Source organism: Megachile rotundata, chromosome 10 (assembly GCF_050947335.1).
Source record: "Megachile rotundata isolate GNS110a chromosome 10, iyMegRotu1, whole genome shotgun sequence".
NCBI lineage: Eukaryota > Metazoa > Arthropoda > Insecta > Hymenoptera > Megachilidae > Megachile > Megachile rotundata.
This window is the reverse complement of record NC_134992.1, coordinates 3,350,774-3,363,746: the sequence shown is the minus strand read 5'-3', so window position 1 is coordinate 3,363,746 and position 12,973 is coordinate 3,350,774.

Here is a 12,973-nt window from a genome sequence, read left to right as displayed (position 1 = left end):
AACGTAGGTAAAATATTCAACATAAGCACACAGGAAATAAGTGCAAAGCAATACTAACAAATTTATATATGTGTACTTTTATCGTTATTGCTAAACGTTTTGGGTATACATTTTACATATATTTGAAAGCATCATAATTCTCCTACTGGAGACTTTAGACACATATATGCGAATGCTCACTGGAAAAATTGTATCTCTTTAGCTTCCACTAACAAGTAAACCTACCCAAGTGTCACTCTCCGATTTTGATGAAATTTGGATATGTTATAGTACATTGAAAATTAGGGGACACGTATTTTTTTTTATCTGCGGTAAAACATATTTAGGGTATGAAACAACCCCCCAAAGTGTGAGGGTAAAATGGAAAAATTGTGATATTTTCGAGATCAGTGAAGCAATCTTGATGATTTTTGGTATGAAAGTATCTTTCGATAGAAGACAAAAATTGGCCTAGGTATGTTAGAAGGGGAGTGAAAATTAGGGGGTGAAATACCCTAAAGCGACCAATTTTTTGCTGCAAAAAAATCAGTTTTGATCTGATCGAAATAAAATCTATTAAAACTTGAAGAGGAAAGTTAATTAGGGAACACGTATTTTTTTTCTTTTTTATTACATAAATATTTGGGACGTAAATACTCCTAAATTACCGCGCTCGTTTGGCACTACGCATGAAACGCCTTGCAAAACTGTATCTCCTAACTGTTCGATCTTTTTAATATATCGGTTTTTTACGTTACTGAATGGAAATCTGAAATCAAAATTCAATATAACGGATCCATTATGGCGGACGAAAACTCGAAAACCTACTTACATGGACTGTATTTGTGATATGCGATTTTCAAAATATAATACAATTTCTGACATTCATTGTTAGGTATGTAAGGTGCATCAAGCGTGTTAAGAACATATTGTAAATATATTGTTTATAACAAAATTGTTTGAACAATGTAGCTTAAAAATGAAATTTTTTAAAATCTGATGACAGCATTCATCGTATGCAAAAAATGTTTATGGAAACATTGATCACATACTTTATTAATTCCTTTGTTCAAACAATTTTGTTATAAACAATATATTTACAATATGTTCTTAACACGCTTGATGCACCTTACATACCTAACAATGAATGTCAGAAATTGTATTATATTTTGAAAATCGCATATCACAAATACAGTCCATGTAAGTAGGTTTTCGAGTTTTCGTCCGCCATAATGGATCCGTTATATTGAATTTTGATTTCAGATTTCCATTCAGTAACGTAAAAAACCGATATATTAAAAAGATCGAACAGTTAGGAGATACAGTTTTGCAAGGCGTTTCATGCGTAGTGCCAAACGAGCGCGGTAATTTAGGAGTATTTACGTCCCAAATATTTATGTAATAAAAAAGAAAAAAAATACGTGTTCCCTAATTAACTTTCCTCTTCAAGTTTTAATAGATTTTATTTCGATCAGATCAAAACTGATTTTTTTGCAGCAAAAAATTGGTCGCTTTAGGGTATTTCACCCCCTAATTTTCACTCCCCTTCTAACATACCTAGGCCAATTTTTGTCTTCTATCGAAAGATACTTTCATACCAAAAATCATCAAGATTGCTTCACTGATCTCGAAAATATCACAATTTTTCCATTTTACCCTCACACTTTGGGGGGTTGTTTCATACCCTAAATATGTTTTACCGCAGATAAAAAAAAATACGTGTCCCCTAATTTTCAATGTACTATAACATATCCAAATTTCATCAAAATCGGAGAGTGACACTTGGGTAGGTTTACTTGTAAGTTGCAACCTCACGTCGACGAATAGGAACGTTTACGTGACTACGATTTTAATACTACATGACGTACATATATGCGATAAACATTTTTCACCATAAACATGAATTTTTCTTTAGATTCTTAATATTTGAATCATTAATTAGGATAGTATCTGTCTTATTTCAATCTATAAAACAGATAACATCTTACAGATATGATAAAATCTAAATTTCTACATTTTTAAACTCCTAAATTTCCAAATTTCTAAATTTCCAAATTTTCAAATTTCCAAATTTCCTAATTTCCAAATTTCCAAATGTTTAAATCTAACATACGAAAATTCATCAATTTCCAAATTTGCAAATCCTCAGATTTTCAACTTTTTCGAAATTTCACAGTCACAAATTTATTAATTTAATTTCACGAATTCTTGTCTTCTAAATTTCTATACTCTCAAATTCTTAAATTTTCAGTTCTCTAATTTTGAAATTTGCAAATCTATACACACACACGAATTCTCAAATTGTTAAATTCATAAATTTCCTAATTTTTAAGTTGTGAAATTTTGAAATTTTGAAATTCTCATCGTGACCCCTCCATGTTAGATAATTGCTTATTTTTTCGACGAAATTAAAGAGATTCGTAAGATACAGTTATGATACATGTAAAATTATAAAAATCCGCTAATTGTAAAAGATAAAATTTTTAAGTTACGAAACTTCGTTAAAATTGAAATTGTAATATTATAAAAGTTTCCTAAAATGTAAAATGTTAAAATAAAAGTCTTCTAAAATGTAAAATTGCAATACTATAAAACTTGACTTTGTAGAAGTGCAAAATTATAGATATTCTAATTATATTTCTTATAACTATCTGATTCCCACTATCATTCCCACTTTCCCACTATCATCAAGGTAAGAAAATAGGTCAAAGTTAAAATGATTACTTTTATCTTCACGTTCTTTAATTACTTCTAAAAGTTACGGAAAAGAAATATTAAAATTGAGATGTAAAATGGATGGAATTTCTTTTATTCATATGGGGAAAGTGCTGCTGAATATGACCGCTATTTCACCAAAGAAATTCACCTTTTAAAACATGTGTGTTTATATTTGCTACATGCGGAGAACATTTTTTGTTTGCATTTACATGCGAAGTAAGGGTTGACGTACAAGATATAAAAGGCTTGATTACAGTGACCGTTAAAATAAAAAAAATTAATTTTATCTTGGATATATGTATTTTGACATAAAGTGATAAATCTGCACGTAAAAATAAGTTAAAAAGGGAGAACAACCTTTTTTTGATAATCAACTTTGATTTCATAAAAATTAAATTATAAAATTTTTCAAAAGGTTTGTGAAAAGCAAAATGATAATCTCAATAATCTTTGCATTATTCAACAACGAATGGTTGTTGTAAATTTATGAATGCAATTATTCGTATTGGTAAAATTGTATTATTTATTAGTGTCCTTAATGATATTGTTACTGACGTGTGTATGGATTATTCATTTATTAATTTATAACATCCATTAATTATTGTATTAATGGAAAGGTTGCAATAATTATTTCTCTTGCGATCAATTTTTATCTTAGTTATATTGGATAACGTTTAAATCAACTTTTTTTTAAACTGAAGACAACCATGAAAAATTTTACATTTTTCCAACTTATTTTTACGTGTAGAATTATCGATTGTTTGTATTACAATTGTTGAAACGCACTGTGTGTTTTAATTTGATTATTTCAATTCATTTAAATTTCAGAGGAACGTTATAATAAATTATGCGTTGAAATCCTTTTACCTCCAATTGCAAATAAAACGTATTCAATAAATATTCAAACAAATTATTAATTTCACGGCGAAAGGAATCTTTAAATATTACATCGTTTCGACAAAGCGAATATACATGTAAGTCCATAACTTCGTTATACTTTAGAACCGCCGTAATTATTATGCATTGCTATGTAAATTATTACTGGACATTTGGTACACCTTTGTGGTGTTAGTGAAACTACGACAGGTTGATGAAAAGTTGATTGTAAATAATATAAGATAAAATTTAGAAAAAGATAAAGTGTTTAAACACATCCTTGCTATGAACACAGTTCAGCAGATGAAAATTGTTTCATATTTCGAATGGTTTTATAACCTCAAATTACTATTGCGATTTTGAATAGTAAACATTTTTTAATTATTTCATCTATTCTTCAGTATTTTTAGTTTTATCTACATTTACTGTTTTTATGAATTATTTTTGTAGATAGTAAATTAACATACACTTCATTGTAATTGTTGCTATAACGGAAATTGTAAATCAAAGAAACATTCAGATATAAATTACAATTATGTATTTACTGATTTTAATGAAATAATTTCATCTTCTATTTTTACATAAGATAGTTTTATAACTTCTGTATCGGATAAATCTATAACATAATTTTTTAATATACTTTTACATGTGCCTAATGTAATTTTAATCATTTTTGTATTCGACTCCCTAATTTGGTCTAGAATATTTCAGGCTTAGAATATGAAAATTGAAGAGTTTTATAAAAATATTTCTAATATGAACGTAATAAATATTAGTGGTTTAAAGTTGAATGAATCTTTCGACAAGATACAATTAATATTATTGGTTATATGACTATAGCTTTACCATACAATTAAATTAGTCAATACCTATTAAAAATGTAGTATATTAAAAGAAATTTTCCGATAATTTTGGATGTGTAAATAATATTCCTCCATTGTTCTATAAAATGTTGCCTATCTTATGGTCCTAACATATCTTACTTATCTCTTTTAGGACCTTACGAAGAGATTTTACAAGATCAAGTTACAAAATTGTACGTCTTTTTATACATAATGATATGACATGTATATTTTTGTTCATAAGTCATTGTATTTTATGGACTGTAAATGCATACAAAATTTTTTGATAAACACAATAACTGACAATATTTTTTATTATTTGTAATTACTATCTTTCATTGTGCTTTTCTTATTACTGTTGATGATCTTGTAATTGTTATTACAAGTTTGAGTTTGGAAATGTATTTTTTTTTCAAAAGTATAAAATTTATAAAATGAGAAGTTAAAATTCAATTATCAGAATTATAGTTCTTATAATAGTAAATTTATAGACATCGAAAATTGGACTGAACAACATTAAAATACGACCACTAAAAAGGTTTGGTTTATCATGTCTTATTCATAACTCTCTTTGCAATCAATAGTTCAGTCTATTTCCCTCTGAAACATGAGTTAGCATCAACGTTCTTCAAGCATTAGCCTCTTTTGACCCATGAACTTCGTCTCTAGGGCATTTTTCGAGAAAAATAATGGAAATCCGTATCCTCATGGCGATGCTTCCGGCGATAAATTCAAAATTGCAATTGGCGGCAAGCAAGCGCAAGAAACGTCCATTCATCGGATGCAATTAGTTGGTTTCGAACGGTTGCCGGGATGTGCCTGTGAGAAAGTTTTTTGGTAAATTGCTGGGAAAGTACACGAGGGGTTGATGTCGTAAAATTTCACGGTGGTGCACGCCATATCCCCTGATATTCTCCGATTTCGAAAGTCCCGTCGTGACTTCGATCCCCGTGGGGCTTTCGAGCTTGACAACGCTCTTACTTTTTTGCGTATCGACATCGAGTTCGACGAGACTTTTTCTCTACGCGTCCCAGCCCTTTTTCCACGGGAACGATACAAATTTTTGCAAGCCCAGTCAAACGATTCGCGTCAATGAACAGATAAATCTCTTTCGAGCGTGGTGCAATCGCGCAACGAGCGAAATTTACAACCGTGACGATTCAAAGATTTTCCTGCTTGAAATTTTGATGAGAATCAACGGAACCTTGTTAGTCGCCAGGGGACTAGTTACAGACAACTTTTGAACTCTAGACGAGAACGAAGAATAAGTGTGTAGTGATAAAAAGGGATTTCTTAAAAAAAGTTATGGATTGACATAATAAATGAGTATTTGTGAATGACTAAATTATTGTTCTTAAGAGATTTCTGTTGAAAATATACATGATCCGATTTTAACCTGTTAACCGGGCGGGACGTATAAATACGTCAAACGTAAACTATAGCGTGTACGGGTAGAACATGTAAATACGTCCTTAAAATAATTGCGCCCTGGAACGAGTGGGACGTATAGTTTCGTACAACAAAGGTATTAGTCATCGATACATGTTTCGACAAGAATTTAAGACACGAAGAAAATCAGTATCATTTCGCTATTGAGAGTGGTGGACATGTTCTAAATAAAAAAAAAAATAATAATATGAAAGTACGTTCTAGTGAAAGAGTTCGCGCCCGTTGTACGCTGCGTAATTAAAAAGGGAATTCCCCTATTAACAGGTTAATTAGTTTTACAATGTTATTGAAATGTGACGTAAAGCTGTAATGCATTTATACATAAATTTCATTTCAAGTCTAAAAAGTAGGTGTTATACATAAGTCTATATTAACTATTCTACATTTCGAGCATTTACTGTAGTAATTGCATTAAAACCTCGACTTTAATTCAAAGGGACAGTTCAAAGTAACTTGTAAATGTCTTTTTGGGATTTTTTTAAAGAAACGGTTCAATGAAACTTTTCCAACCCGGGAATATTTTACTGTAAATATTTACTGGTAAAGAGAATTTGTCAAGTTACCAAACAGGAGTTTATGAAAGATTTATGATAACAATTTGCAGTCTACGCATCAGAGGTATCGGGTATGCACTTAAAGTTTAAAGAGAAGCTGCTTTACTTTTGTTATAAAATTATGCCATGGATGAAGCTAACAGGTAAAAGAAATGCTGGAAAATCCCAAAGAAACACATGGTTACGTCGCTACGACGACCATGATGACGGGGCCTCACGCTAAAACTCCAAATCGTAAAACAACCCTGAGACTAGAAGAAGAAATTTAGAACTAGAAGAGGAAATTCTTTGACAAACCTTCGTAAACACGATCCCTCCCACGAAGTGGCTATTCCTGAACACATAATTGAATTTTACACAAAACATTTACCATTACGCATGTCATTTTCACCTTATCTTATTGTTAGAAAAAAATACAAAATTGATAAAAATATGGATGATTAAAAAAGAAGTTGCGTATTTGTTAAATTTTTGTGTTAATTATGCATTAACGATAATTTAAATAATGAATATTGTTCAATATATAGGTTCATTTAGAGGAAAATGTATTTATTTATATTTATGAGTCGAACTATGTCGATTAGTTGAACTTTTTTTGGGTTATACTGCACACCGATAGATAACTCCTATGCGAACAACTGTCATCATAAATCTTTATTAAACGCCTATTTTGCAACGTGACAAATTTTGTTTACCAAGTTTCCAAATTTCAAAATGATTTATTGTAAATTACGAATGTTCCCGATACGGAGAATCTCTTATTAGCAATCGGTTACTTTTTTATAATTCGCACAAAATTTTGATATTCTTGTAAAACATTTTACCACGGCAGTAACAGTTTATAAAATTGTGATTTTAGAAATGTAAATTGTAAATTGCAGTTACATTAAAACACAATAGAATGACTGTTTTAACAAGTTGACTATAAATACGGTAATAGCGGTAGGAACGAATTATTACTGCCGTATTAAAAGAAATAAAGAAGATGAAATGTTAGGTATGTTTTGGATTTAGGGATCCTTGATTATGCAAATTATAGCTGGTATTAAACTCAAGACTCAATCGAGCTACGAATATAATTTTGTTTAGTTGTAATTGAACTGTAATGTGGATTACGAATGTAACACGATATTGTAAGTCAAAGGGTTAAGCGACTTGTCTGTGCAATTGTTGAATAGTTTTCCTACTTATAGTATGTTTAAAATTTCCAATACACAGTACTTGCAAAAGATAAAAATTGTAAGGCATAAAGTACGTTTAATGTATTGAATTACCGTATGGGTATGCGAGTATCTTGAGTGTAGACGTATGAAATATTAAATGAACCTGACAATAAATTCGACGTATACAAGGCATGTTTATTTAATGTCACGAATCCAACGTAAATATTATTCTTTGCGGATATTTCGTTCATGCCGCGGATTTCCGTATTTCTCCATTACATGGCCCACTGGTGCTAGTATTCAGTATTTGATCCGTACACATAATTCAATATTAACTCGTCATTATGAATTAATTACCAATGTGAAAATTATGCATGCAGATAGAACGTTTCGGTTCAATAACCGAATCGACTGATCCTATCTCACTGTACTAACTTAGCATCAATAGTTTCACTACTTGTGTAAAAATGTTATAAAGTTTTGTAAACGATTTCGATAATTCTAATTATAAATCTACTTCTGTAGAACTGTAATAAATAACACTGTCCAATAAATTTTAGCTCTTTTTTGACGTTTCTATTTTCGTTCAGTGATTCTTATAGCATTTTCGCGCTGATTACGAATCTGTAACCCGTTTTTCTCCAGCATGTACAGTTTTTGAGAAACTTGAGTTTGAAGAAAAAACACATTTTTAAAATTTGAACCAATTTTGTAAGGTAACTATAAAAGATACTAAGATTCTGTTTGTATCAATAAATTCTATAGACTTTCGTGAATACAACGATATCTGCTTGTTATGCATTCTGAATGTTTAAACATGTTTAAATGGTCATTGAACGCCGAGAGACACGGATTTTGCACCGATTTTTACGTATATTCTTCAATTTATCTTAAAAAGTAAAGGTCTAGTGGAAAATTGAACTATACCACGCGATAGAGCACATTTTCACCTTTAAAATGCACCCATAGAAAGTTGCAACGTCGTTTTTTTTACGATGCTAGAAAGCAAAATAGCAACGCGCGAGACGAAGCAAAGGCGGTGGTACTCCGCGCCAGAGCGCCATCGCGGTAATATTGGCGCGATATGGAACGACCGCTCTAATGCGAGCACCACTGTCCTTGCTTCGTCCCGTGCATTGCTATTTTGTAACTTTACATTTACAGCAGAAATACGAATTCCTCCTAACGGCTTTCTATACAAGTAATTATGACTTTAATTATACCGTGTTTGGTACCATTTTAATCAGAAAAACGAGACGAATACTCAAAGTTTCATTCACGAAAAACCAAAAATAAAGAATTTTGATTTTTGAATTTAAAAGACAGAACACGTACGAGTCTTTCATATTTGCCGAACCTCAGTCCCTCTTTGTCTTTTGTGTTGCTGTCTTTTTCTATGTTCGGCTCACTACAAAGAATGTAGTACCTATTCCATAAATGTTATAATCGAGACCGGCAGTTGTAACATTTACGGAGAGAATACTGTAAGACGTGGTGGAATTTTCCTGCGGCGAAACTAGCAGGACTACAGGCAGGGCATGGACAACATCAATTGTCACCCCCACCCTCGTCTGTAGGACTGAGGCGTACGATGCAGGGCTAGCGGGTCAGGACAGGCCCGTAGAGTCACCGAAACGTTTTAAACGGACACACGTCAAAATAAATCGTATTTCTATCAGAAATAGACTGCGTACAGTTTTCTCAAAAACACGGTTCACTATTTCCTTCGAGTTCCCTTCCGATTTGTGATTTTATCTAACAATACTGTAGTATATTTCACAAAGAATTACTTAACATGCAAACCAGTCTAACATGTGTTGCCATGAGCGAGGTGAAGCAACCTGAACATAGCAATCAACGACGAGAAAGACGCGACGCATATAGACACCATACAACGTTATTATTCCAATAATATGGAATTTTTTTTAGTCGTAATACGATACTATTTCCTATTCATAATTTTTCACAGAGTTATATAAAAACCGTGTTATACGAAAATTTAACATATTAAATTTCCTTTCGTGATTCATAATAAATAGATTTTGAAAAATATTGAAGAAATATTTAAACAAATTACATGTTCAAATCAGAATACATAATTGTATATTATTATACATATTAATAATATGATATATGATATAATAATTTAATTAATAATATAACAGCTATTAATTGTGTTATATTACTAGTATATTAATTCATTAATTAACAGTCCTTTAAGTAACTCAAACATGAATTTCATTTGTAGAAACTAAATATAAAAAATGGAAAATCTATTTCTATTAAATGAAAACTACAGGTATGCAAAAATTTCCACAACATTCAAAGCAATCTCTTTGATTACTATTTCATAAAGGATAGAATACTTTTTTGTCACTTTTCAACCTAAGAACGCTACGAACTTTTTTGAATGCTAGAATTGATATACATTCGTCAGATTTCAGTTATATATGTATAGTATTGATCGTAGTGAACGAAATATGTCCACTCGAAGTGAATGTATCGAATTAATGAACTTTTAACAAAATAACACAAAAACTTTTCATTTTGCAAATATATTTACAATTGAAAATAAATAAAGCAAATTATGTAAAAAATAAGAAATGAGGTAATGCCTATATGCAAGATGTTTCACAAATACTGTAAGAGCCGAAAAGGGGTGGTGGGAGGGGCGATTCTAAACAACTTTTTCCTTTGCCAAAATGTAGGTTGAGGCTCCACTTCGAATTATTAGCAAAAAGCACTGACCAATCACAACGACCGGTCGTCGTGATCGTGAACTAGCGTATCGATACCGCGTCGGTATAACAGGAAGCTATATTAGATGAAAGTTACATCGAATAATGAATTAAGAAGTTAAAAATAATATGAAGTTCTTCGTTATTCTTAAATAGGAGATAAACCAATTAACTGTTGTTTATTTTATGCCTTCGAAAAGGAATAAAGAATAAATTCATGAACATTAATTTTGTTAACTATTCTGATGAAGCAAATGAATAAATTCACGTTTCAAAGCGAATGAATACCTTGTCTATGAAATGAGATAGAACTGGAATGGAATATTTGATCTAACTCACGCAAGTGAAATAAATCAATTCCTTCGTATGTTTAATTTTCAAAATGCACAAACTACTTAAATAAAACTTACCTATTGACCCTTGAAAAACCAGCTTCGATGAAAAATATTTATGTCACCGGATAGATCCTCCGATCAGAGCATCAACAACTGATGTCCTAGCAGGGTTAATGAACTCTCCATTTATTTCACTATCTCTTTCTACTAATTGCACAACATAAGCACGACCGGTAAACGGACCGAATGAAAACGCGTGAACGATTATTCATAGGTTTGTATGTTTAACGATACTCTATATTCTCATTATAAGGTATCCGTATTGAGAAATCAATATTATATTATACTTTATTAGAAGATATTATTGAACGGGACACGGATTTCGATTTCCATCTCGATCGCGAGGCATACGTTGCGAACGGTTGCCATACAAACAATGATGTGTTGAGTGACCGCAGCGTCGATTAACAGTCATCGTTTACTATCGAAGGAAATCAGCCAAAATAAAATGTACCGTTGTTTTTAATGAAAAATTCTGTATTCTTGCTTTCAAGACAGTATAGTTAAAATTATTTATGAATATTCATTCACGTGTTTTCATTCAGTCTATTTACGAATCCGGCTTACAATAAATAATTAGTGAAAAGTGTCAGGAAAAAGTGATAATGAAAGCTAGTAATGAAAGATGACAGTAATAGGTGATAGTGAAGTAAATTGAGAGCTTCTGTGTGGTGATTTATTTATACAAACGGTAAGGATCCATGAATCGACCCAGTGACAGAGATGTATTTTCATCGTGACTATTTGCGGTTCAATGGGTAAGTTGCATTTAAATTTGTTAATTATTCAATTTAAATGTTGATTTGTTGAATAGAAAAGTTATTTAATTTTTCAAAAATGAGAATTTGTTCATTTTTATCATCACAATATCTAACGAGAATAATTTTCCATATTTTATCTATTATTTCTTTGCGATAATGAATAAACGTATCGAATAAATTCGATTTATTCCGATTACGTGAGTAGGGACTAATTTCGTTATTTCCTATCCATGAATGAATGATAATTCAACAGTAATCCAGATTTTTTGTTCATTATTCGGTGTAACTTTCATCTAACAGCTTCCTATTATACCGACGCTATATCGATGTGGTATCGATATGCTTGTTCACGACGACGCGACGCGAGGATAGGTCCGTCATATTTGAAGCTGACGCTCACGCTATCGCGCGTCCGGTCTATGCGCGCTCTCATTGGTCAGTGTGTTTTGCTAATAACTCGAAAATGGTGCATTAACCAATATTTTGGCAAAGGGAAAAATTGTTCAGAATCGCCCCACCTACCACTCTCTTTCCACTCTCACAGTAATTTCGAAACACCTTGTATTTTGTATTAATAATGGTGAATATACAATTTGTCAAAAGTACATTAACACCAAGACTAACGATACTGAATACACACTCATATTTAAATTAAAACTCAGTAGAAAAATAAATAAGTAAATACTGAAACATCATCTGATCTATACAAATATACTTTACCTTTTAATGCTTGCAAGATCGCGACCGTCTCGCATCAGAAGCGACAAACGCGGACCAGGACCTCGCTTTGACATCTGCCTTACTGAGCCGATAGAGGTCAAAGAGAAATCATACTGCTACGAGTTTTGGAAGAGTCTTTGACTCAATATCCCTATCCTCCGGTAGTCTCTCGAGCGGATTGCCCTGCAGCCGTAAGAGAAAAGACCACCGGTACTTCCGCCATGCCCAATAGATTGCTATCGAGTTGGCAGTCCAGACCGCCGGAAGGGCGAGCACCGTTACGGGAAACGTCCACCGCGTCACCGGTCCTCCGATTGTCCAGGTTCCAGCGGATTACCCTGCAACCGTTGTCCTAGCAGCATCCATCTGTTTCCCGCAGTCTGTCTGATCCTAGCATCGCGTAAATGTGAACCGCGAACTGCGAGCGATTGTAAAACCGCAACCGACTCTACCCAAAACCGTCCTGCGAATTGCATCCGTCTGCGAACCGTCCCGCGAATTGCGTCCGTCCGCGAACGATCCCGAGAATTTCGTCCATCCGCGAACTGCGTCTGTTACTCGATCCGCGTCCGTCTGCGTTAAGATAAGTCCGTGACCCGCGTAAATATTCGCCTCTCGACCGAACCGCGTTAGTACGTAAGTCCACCGCGCATGTATAGTTAAGGTAATATAAAAAACCGGGATCAAACGTAAACAAAACTTTACTCATTCACCTTGCCCCGACCTAGCATACCGGCTGAGCCAGCAACCGGGACACGTTACAACCTTAACAAAATAT